Source organism: Lipophrys pholis (genome assembly GCF_963383615.2).
Source record: "Lipophrys pholis genome assembly, chromosome: 8".
Taxonomy (NCBI): Eukaryota; Metazoa; Chordata; class Actinopteri; order Blenniiformes; family Blenniidae; genus Lipophrys; species Lipophrys pholis.
The window spans coordinates 27,726,725-27,736,860 of NC_137630.1; positions in this window are offsets into that span (position 1 = coordinate 27,726,725).

Below are 10,136 nucleotides of genomic sequence, written 5' to 3' on the forward strand. Positions count from 1 at the left end.
TTTATTTTTATGATTTAAACATGATTTTATTAATGGCATGTAGTGATTTTTGTTAAGTTCATATTTGATATCAAGTTTTCAACAGTTTAACACAGTTTGCATGGTGGTGTGGTGGTTAAGACTCTCGCGTCAGACTGAGAGGTTCCTCAGTTTGATTATGAGGCTTTAGGGCTTTTAAGTGCAGTTGTGTATCTTCACCCTGTATATGATTTATTTATTTATTTATTTTTTGCACGCACAGCTCAAAAGCATGCATTTGAGGCTGTTTGGTGACTCAAAGATCTGTCTGTATGTGTGAATGTGAGTATGGGACTTTCTGTTTGTCCTGCTTTCAGCCGTAATCAGCTGCGATTGGCTCCAGTGATCTCTGACCCCAGGTTTGAATAAGAAAAATATTAAACTATTTCATATCGATATAACAAGGAGCTTTTTTACATTTTGGCATGGTAAAATCTGATATCACTGTGTGATAATAGTTCAGGATACATACAGTACCTTTCTCTTGAGGTTGCATTAACTTCCATAAACACATGCTGTGTAAAAAAAAAAAAGAAAAAGAAGAAGTGATTTTTAATGATCTATTTTGTGAGCTTATTGCTGAATGCTGTGCTTCGGCGCGCAACAGATACACGGTCATTTTGTCTGATAAAAGCAAATGTTTACATGACAAAAGACGATTACGTTGCCTGTCAGAGACACTTGAGAACCGGAGGCCATTCAGGTAGCTTTCCAAGGGCAGTGGCAAAGTAAACAGGAGACGCGGGGCAATGAGAGGGCTCTTCAGAGCCTACTCAGTCAGTTCACCTTGAATATTTACACTGACATTCACATTCACATTCACAATGGCGAGCCATCCTTGGAGAATAATGGATAAGAAGGCATAGCCTGAGCTCCAGTTAATTATCTAATGCTCGCGGGGCTGTGAGTCTGTAACTTTACTTCACGTCAGGCTTTTAACTCCCTCATACGTTCTTGTGCAAACAGTTGCACAACTGAAATCAAATAGTGCTTGTTCTAAGTTTGTAACACGTTATACAGTTGTTAGGAAACGATGTGTATCCGATGATCTCGATCCAATTTTTTTTAAAAATGCAAACAAATTCACTGACTTCTTTGTTCTAGGTCCGTTATGGACATTAAAAGTGCAACACGTATTCAAATTATGCCTCTCATATGTATTTAGTGGCAGTAATGAGTATGAGTAGTACAAAGACTATTTTGTGATGAATTCCCATAAAAGTTTTGACAAGAATGGTTTTTAGTTGCTGAGAGTACGTTCTGCTATATGACTACACCAACAGTCCATCTCTTCTCCATCAGAGTTCTTGTACTTTAACACACAATAAAAACACACTGTTCAGCTGTCCCATATAAAAACTTTATTTCACTGCTTCACCACTGTTATACTAATACTACAGTCATTGTTTATATATATATATATATATATATATATATATATATATATATATATATATATATATATATATATATATATATATATATATATAAAATGAAGAAATATTAGCCTAAAACCTTGTGAAGTGTCATGTCACTACAATGGTTATATAGTTTGTTTCTCCAACCAAGATGGAGATAATACACCAACATCCAATGTAACTGTGTGTAAAAGCAATTCTAAAAGCTCTCATTTGGTATTTTTGTAGGTAATAACAAGAGTTAGAACATTCATGTGCCTGCTGCCCAGAAAACACAAGACTATTTATAGTTCCACGGGGACAATATGAAATACTGTCATTTGTTTGTTTTGTTTGTCGGGTAAGTTCAATATTGCTGTAACCAGCAGTCAGCGTAGCTTTGGTACCAACGTTTGTGCTTTCATACACTGTATCTTACTGTAGAGGAGCAAAAGGAGGACATTCAGCTGCTTTACACTTATTTCTCTGTCAATGGACTCATTCAGCCCATGCAAGGCACAGATACAGTAAACAGCCCACATTTCTACACATTCACTGTTGTTTGGCAGCATTTGCTTTTTGCTTTTTGTGATCACTTATCGGTGTTTATTATAAACATACAATTAATGTGCTTTTTTTCTTCTTTTTTTTTCCCTGCAGCTAATTTATTTTTTAATCGGCTCACTATACTGAGTGTGTATGTAGGTGAATGTGAGTCAGTTGAATGTCGTCTCACGTTTATTGCACTTTTTTCATCCCTTCTTTTTGCACATCAAGTGTCAGTCAAGTCATGTATTCCACACTCCACTTTATCTCTATCTATTTTTTCTATAACTTTTGAAAAGACATTTACAAAGACGCAACTCCAGCGGGCTCCGGCGATCCCTTACATTTCTTTGGTCTGTCGCACCACAGACAGGTTGACATTTGGGGATTTGTAGTAAAATACCCTGAGCAGACTCTATGAATGAATTATGTTTCCTTTCACTTCAGGTCAAAATTTCAGTTTGTCAGACTTTGTTTCAGGCTGAAATATGTGCAGAATTAATGATGAGCCCATTCAGGCTTCGTCATACTTTCCTTTTAGCGACCGTGATCAAATGTTAAGGTGGAAAATTACTACAGCTCATCGCAGCATGTTAAACATGGACATTTTAGGGATGTCATATTTTGTATGAAGAAGAACCAAAAAAGCATAAAAAAAAAGAGGACATCACACAAACTATAAATGTATAGAATATGATTATAATTATTATTTTTCCAATTCAAGGGCCACATAAAGACTAATGAGATCCTTGTTTGGCTGGACTGGTAAAATAATAAGCAGTATAAACTAGACATTTTGACGACTCCAAAAAGCTATCTTTGTTTTAGTGTGAAGGAGCACAGGTCAGTTCAGAAAAAGCTCATACATTACAGACATATGTTTGGTGTCACAAACTTTGCATCCTTCGGGGTGCGTCATCCTCACAATCTCACCTCACAGCTTCTTGCTGCAGTGGACAGTTTTGTGCTTGGTAATGGCACATGGACATTATTTCTGTAGCACATTATACTGCTAAATATCTTTTTTTTTTTTTTAAAACAGCCTGCAGTCATCCAAGAGACCAGATTGTCTGTGTGTTTGGCACTGCTGCTTATTCTGAAGGCACAGTTCATGATGTGTAACCTTTCCGCCCCTGTTTTGATCGCTGAGGATCCTGAGCTGTCCAGACTGTCTTTCAAGTCGGCCTCGTCCCACGCACACTGAACTGGGTGTAACATTTCCTCGGACTCCATCAGAATTTATAGCAGCTCCAGGGAAGTGGGGATAATTTCACTGCGATCTTAGTTCATGTATCATTTTCAGTGCATTAGTTGATGCAAATGGCTTGTTTGTGTTGTAAGATAGAGACTAACAGCACTGACCTTTTTCCATAAAAAGGTATTGACGTTGGATTGTGATTTCTGAGTCTTCAGTCTCTACATTTTTATTTGGGAGCAGTTAGGATGTTCAGGTATAGTCCCCCCCCCCCCCCCGGCCTGAATTTGCTTGCACATATGTCGTCGTCTGGGTGGATTATGCTAAATTCACAGTGCTTCGTATATGTCAGATATAGAATTAGCAGTGCAGAGACATGTTACCACTGCAGATTTGTGGCTGAACAACAAACTTGTTTGCGTTAAGCTGGATTTCCTCCGGGCCGTCTCCTCAGCCCTGTCTGTTGACCTACTTGCTGCGAGCAGTACTGCTGACTCGGGATATACGACACAGCTCAGCTAATTTCTGAAGAGAAGAAATGTTTTAAAAGTTTAGCAGAGGAGTTAGGAAATTACAAACTGCAGTCAGATTAAGTTGAATTAAGTAATTCCCACTGCTGACACAGTGGTGCTCCGGGTTTCAGAGAGCTGCTTTTGGGCTTTTTTTTTTTAATCTCTTGGTGATGTTTGTTTCTATGGCAACTACTTTTGTAGTACCTTGCAGAGAGGACAGAAACAGGATGAATAAAAAGAGCTGCTGAGCTGTAATTCCTGTAAGGGTTGTGTTGTATTGCAAAACGTGCGAGTTGACATCAGCTTGTCATGACCTGAGTATTCAGAGCAACCTGAAGCCTGAGAGGGTTTTTTTTCTTAAATAAATTAGTTTTGCATATGCTTATTTCATTATTTGAAACATGGCATATGCTTGTTATTCACTCACACCATTTAGCCTTGTTTTATTTACCAGTGGATATGGCAATATATAGTAGGTCTTCTTTAAATACGAGCCAGCTGCCTCTCACACATTATTGTCACACTGTGATTTGAATGTGCAAATCTGACTCACAGCCAATAAATGCATTAGCACACGCAAATTGGTTAAAGCCTGCTTTCCTCCACTCCAATCGGGACAGAATATTCTTTGTAATGACAGCTCTTCTGCTCTGCTCCTTCCTCATTTTTGCTTAATCCTTCTCTGTCTCATGGTTTTAGATATGTTTCCTTTTGATGACAATAGCATGAGTCAAGTTTTACACATTAATTAGAGACTTTTGCACGATTTCATGTGTCAAGCAAATGTTTTGCAGAATGTTCAGATAGATACAGGAAACTTACAATGGAGCTTATGGTATAGAGATGGTTGCCTGTTGATTTATTGATAGTGGACCTCATTGAATTTCTCTTTATCTGATTAAGCATTCATAATATGATATTTTTAAGATAGGTATTTTATGAACTGACTGACAAAAATTCATGTTTTTTTTTTTCTATTGCTGTATAATTAAACCACTTTTCTGTGACTAACTACTTTGGACAATATGCTTCACATGCACCACCTACAAATATTTCATTCGTGATAATCATATTTAATTTGATCTATAATGCAAATATCCTGGCAAGTAGAGGCAAAAGTTTATATGTTTGTGCCCAACATTTAGCATCAAACAGCTTCTCTAACGTATTTATTGCCAATTCAGGGCATCAACATTTATATAATGTACTTATATTGCTCTCATACTGTTTGAGTATTTTTAACATCCTTTAGTCTTTTTACTTTTAGCCCTAACCTTTTATACACTTTTTACTGTTTAGCCACTACTTATCTTGAGGTTAAGTAGCAGGCACATGTTGTGGTTGAGCTTTTCATGTGCTTTTTTTTTTTTTTTTTTTTTAATTTGTGTATGATAGTGTAGCATATCCCCTTCCACTTCTGTTTCTGGGTTTGACTTTGACTCAAACAGGGAGGGCCGAAGCCTCGTTTGTAATCCTGCTGCCATATTTTCTCACTGATGTTTGCCACGGGGACAGTGACAGTTGTAAATTTGTATTCAAGGGGACGTGCACTCAAACAAATCGACCTAAATAGGGCCTGTTAGTCAGGGTAAACATTTTGCTGTTGAGACTTATCCTTTGTATTTTTTGGCCCAAAGCATTTGACTAGAATTTCATGAGGATGCTCATGACTGCAATGGATGTTGAAAAAAGGAGCATAGTATGTCACCTTCAAAGCAAAATTACAAACCAGTATAATCTGTTTCAGTGTATGATGACATTTGTTTTCATGGCACAGCAAGTAAAGAGGAGCGCACGTTGCCTGGAGGACTGTAACTAATCTTTGACAAATTTATCCGTCTGTCTGTCCCAGTATGCCGAGGCCTCAGCTGCTGGGTATCATATTGTGTTGTCTTGCTGAGGGCACGTTTTATTTCAAATTTCCTGTATTGGTTTTGGTATTTCTGCTTGGAGCCTTTATCCAATGATCTCGACACGCCCTGGTTGATTTCATTTTATGGGAATTCCACGAAACCTGAGATTGGGTGACCAGCACAGGATGAGGCTTAGAAGCTGTTTTTCTTAGTGATGCAGTACAAATGAAAACAACTCGCCCCTCCTCACACTCAGCGTCTTGAGAGCAGAACCGACAGCCCAGAGGAATTTTGGCGCCCTCCCAAGGACCAGTGAGCATTCCACTTAAGATGAAGCACTGATTTATCTGCACACACACACACACACACACACACACACACACACACACACACGCACACACACACACACACACACACACACACACACACGTGGCTGTTATGCTCCGTGAAATCAACACTGGTGGTATATCGGAGCTAAAACCACCCAGCAAATTCTATTTGAGTGTCATCAGATGTCACATGGAGGCACCGGGCTTGAAAACGATGAGTGATCTTCTGCACCGAGGGGGAATCAGGTGACAACCTACTGTAACAACACAAGTCTGTTGATTCGTGACTCCACAGTGCAGTGAACAAACAACCCCCCCCCCCAGGGCCTGTTTCCTCTCACTTGCACAGTTTTCTCAGAAGGGGGAAGCTTTGTGCTTTCATTTATCTTTGGAGACGTTCTCATGACAAGAGAAGTGCAAACATTTTTACTTTTGGTTCTAATATTGCTTCTCGGGGGATTTCTTGTTGATAATGAAACTTGGAAGTTACTTTTCAAATGAATGAAAACTGGAGCTCAGTCTGTGGCCTGATTTGTGAGCACGAGCTTATTATTTTTAGACTTTGTTAAGATGATTGTTACCCAAGAGAGGAATATCTTTTACCGCTACCCGCAGGTTGACAGGTTTTAGTTTCAGCTGGGTGTGCAGTGGTGTATTGGTTAGTGGTTGGTTTTCTTCAGTTACTCTGGTTTCCTCCAAAGACTTTCCCACGTGGGTTTGTGTTTCTGGAATCGGCTCCAGATAATTTAATCCTTTCATTCTCAATATAAATTGTTAGAACTCAGCTGATGTATAATTTTTGATCTAGTGCCGCTGTCAGTTGACGACAGTATTCCCGCCACCATCAGCTGTAGTTTGGGAGCAATTAGTGCTATTTGTGCCTCCTGGAGCAGCTGCCATGACACCGTGTTGTCTGTGTTCCTACGCAGAAAGAGTCTTGTCTACTCACAGAATTGTTGCGTGTCATGCACACAAATCATGTCCACAGAAAGATGAGTAAGAGCTCTAAACCCTGGTGGTCCCACTCGGAGGGACAGGGAAGGAGCAGTAGGAGACCCAGCTTTGACATGAGGGAAGAGGCTGATGACACAGGGTCAACAACGAGGGGAGACACAACAAAAGGACAGCCTTATTCAGCATGGGTATTCTCTGTGTGATGCATTTGTTTGGTGGTGCATCATCCCGGATATTTTTCAGGGGTTAGGATGATATGACACTGAGATTCAGCTGCTGAAGTCATGAGATATTCATCATCTTCAAGACGGCTTTATTCCATTTAGTCGGAGCTGAAGCCAGCTGAATATGTTGGAAGAAGGCAGGGTGCACCCTGGACACGTCGCCAGTCAGTGCCAGACAGGGCGAACACAGAGAGACAGACAGTCACAAACACTCACATTCACATCGAAGGGCAATTCAGAGACATCAATTAGCCACAAATGTATGTTTCTGGACAGTATGAGGAAACCAGAATACTTAAAGGAAACACATACACACACAGGAAGATCATGCAAACTGGAAACAACCTTATTATTATGAAGCCAGACTTCGAATCATTGCACCACTGCAAAACCTCATGAAACATATTAGATATTAAGTTCATTCTGTGTTACTACTAATAACTATAAAACCAACATTTGAGTGTTCACTGAATTCCTCAAGTGTTTATTAAATTCTGCCTTATGGGCTTCAATTTTATAATTAATTGCTTTCTGCGAAATCTGTTATGGGAAAACTAATTACCCAGGCATTAAACAAGGCCCCTGGTTATCATGAATTTTGTCTGCCAGGCAATATGGTCATGCTGTATTTTTTCTGCACCACCAGCGCCATCTGTTGGCTGAAGCACGTCTACACATCCTCACCAAAACTTATGCTGCATCTTATGATCATTGATCCTCTTGAATCCTGCTTGAGTCCTTTTGTATAGTGATTTGAGAACAGACGATGTGCTCCTGACTGACACTGCGTAATGAGCCTCTGGCACATGACAAACCAAGACAAGGTTTATTTTGTCCCAGAATAATGCAGCCTCGTAATCATCCTTTCATTCCTCGAAAAATGCTTCTTCAACAAACGGCATGAGTTATTTCAGGGTATCTGGGTATCAGGGTAACTCAGCATCGCCGTATAACCATCCTCTCACTCCAGTTCCCTTCTTTCTATGTGGAAAGGGGGGGTCTGCAAACCCTCTGTGTTTCCTGCTCTTAAATTCAGGTTTCAAGTGTATATTGTTTGTGCAAAAAGACAATACACATACCATAAAAAGTGTGTCACGTTTCATAGCATTTATAACATGTGATGTTGATCTTTCTTTCTTTTTTTTTTTTTTAGAGTGGACAAGACATTCTCTAAAGCGAGGAGCTTATGGTAAGTTCTGTCTTTATTATTGAGTTAATTCGGGTCATGGCAGCACTACCAGACAGAGAAAATAAGACCTACGCTATAAGTGATCAAAGTGGATTACCATTTGTGAAGCTTGATGGTCTCTGAAGTGGTGTTCAGTGTCACTGATTGAGAAAGACCTTGACGGTTTTTAATGTGTGAAGCGGTCCGCAGAGTGGGCAGTAAGTGAGATGAATGAGCCAATGAAAAGGTAGAGCAGATGGGCAGCGGCAGGGAAACAGATACCAGGTCCATGCTGCCATCGCTGCAGTGCTGGCAGTGCTGGAGCACTGCTGTCGGTGGGACGTGGCGGCAGGCAGGGATCTGAGCATGCACACCTCCTGCCTCTGCAGATACGTGTCTCCATTTTTTAAAGCTTTAGGTGTGGAGGCACGAGTGTCTGACCCTCGTCCCCTTCTGTCTGAAGGCAGCAGCTTAAGCAGTGCTTCACCCCAGTATCACCACCTCTTCCCTCTGGAATACAGATATTGGAGGAGCTCTCTCTCTCTCTCTCTCTCTCTCTCTCTCTCTCTCTCTCTCTCTCTCTCTCTCGTTCTCTCTCAGGCCCGCATTACTCAGCAGTGACTGGTCTTGTTTGAACAGGCTGTGGTCTGGCAATCAGCTACTGCGGCGTGAAACAGAATGACCGCACCTCATTGTAGAGAAGAGGACAGTAAACACTGGAGCAAATTAAAGATCAAGAAGACGGGGATCTAAGAGACGATGCGAAACAGCAGAAGAGATAAAAGAATTGTGTGAGAGGAGGAAGGAAAAAAGGACTGACTGGGTGAGGTGACATGAGGAAGAGAAATTCTGATGTCTGCATTACATCAAAGAAGAAAAATACTTCAAGCAGAGCCATACTTAATCCTCCCAGCTATATTCTTTTAGCTGGCATGGACTTTTATTACATTATCATCCCCAGCAGGACAGATCAATTTCTGACTGGAAACCCTGTGGTGCACGGATAAAGCAACAAAAGCTACAGTGAAAGCGCCCCGAGACTTTTCATAAACACCTTCCCTACTTTTGTAAACACTGCAGTCTGGACATTGCAGCAGTGAGCTAAAAGGGCAGCAAGGCTGTAACCCAACGACTCAACAAAATGCCATGCTCACCTTTTCGATTTAGAAGATCAAGAAAATTCTGGTGAGTTTCTCAATAATCTCACTTATGCTTAACGCTTTATTAGGAAAGTGGCGACATTGAGCAACTTTTACATGTATTTACATTTCCTCCAAGATAGGTGATCACAGAAAACCCGATTGAACAGTTGTGCTCCATATCGACATCTGTGCTGCTTATGCGGGATTTCTCGACTTGGTATAAATGATGAGAGTAAACAACTCTCAAAACAGTGTTTTACCTTTTTGCTTCAGCAATGTTATATGTTCTTCCCACTCAGTGCACCTGATTGATGTATTTACCTTGAAAATGTGGAAAAAGAAACATGAAGTATTGTGTTAAGTTAAGCATAAACACTGTGCACCTGAAGCATAGGTCAAGTGCCAATAATTTTAATTAGGAATAAATCCAATGTATGCCAGAAGTTATATTTTGGTACCTTTAAACCCTTTATAACCCTTTATTCTTATTCATATTTTTTATTATTTGTTAGTAGAAGTCAATATTCACTATGCTATTGGAACAAGATTACAGAACCGGTAACATTTAAATCTACAGATGGTGAAAAGTGTAAAAGTATTTCAATGAGCCTGGTTAAAGAAAAGATTAAATTAAATGTTGTTAAGAGACTCTGTAAATGTTTCAAACATTGCTGTTAGTATCACAGTAAAAAGTCCCACATTATGCTTAATTCACTTTAAAATGGTTTTGGAACAGTAATATGTGTGTGTGAGGCCCCTGAAGTGAACTTTATTGCGAACGTGTGCTCATACAGGCGA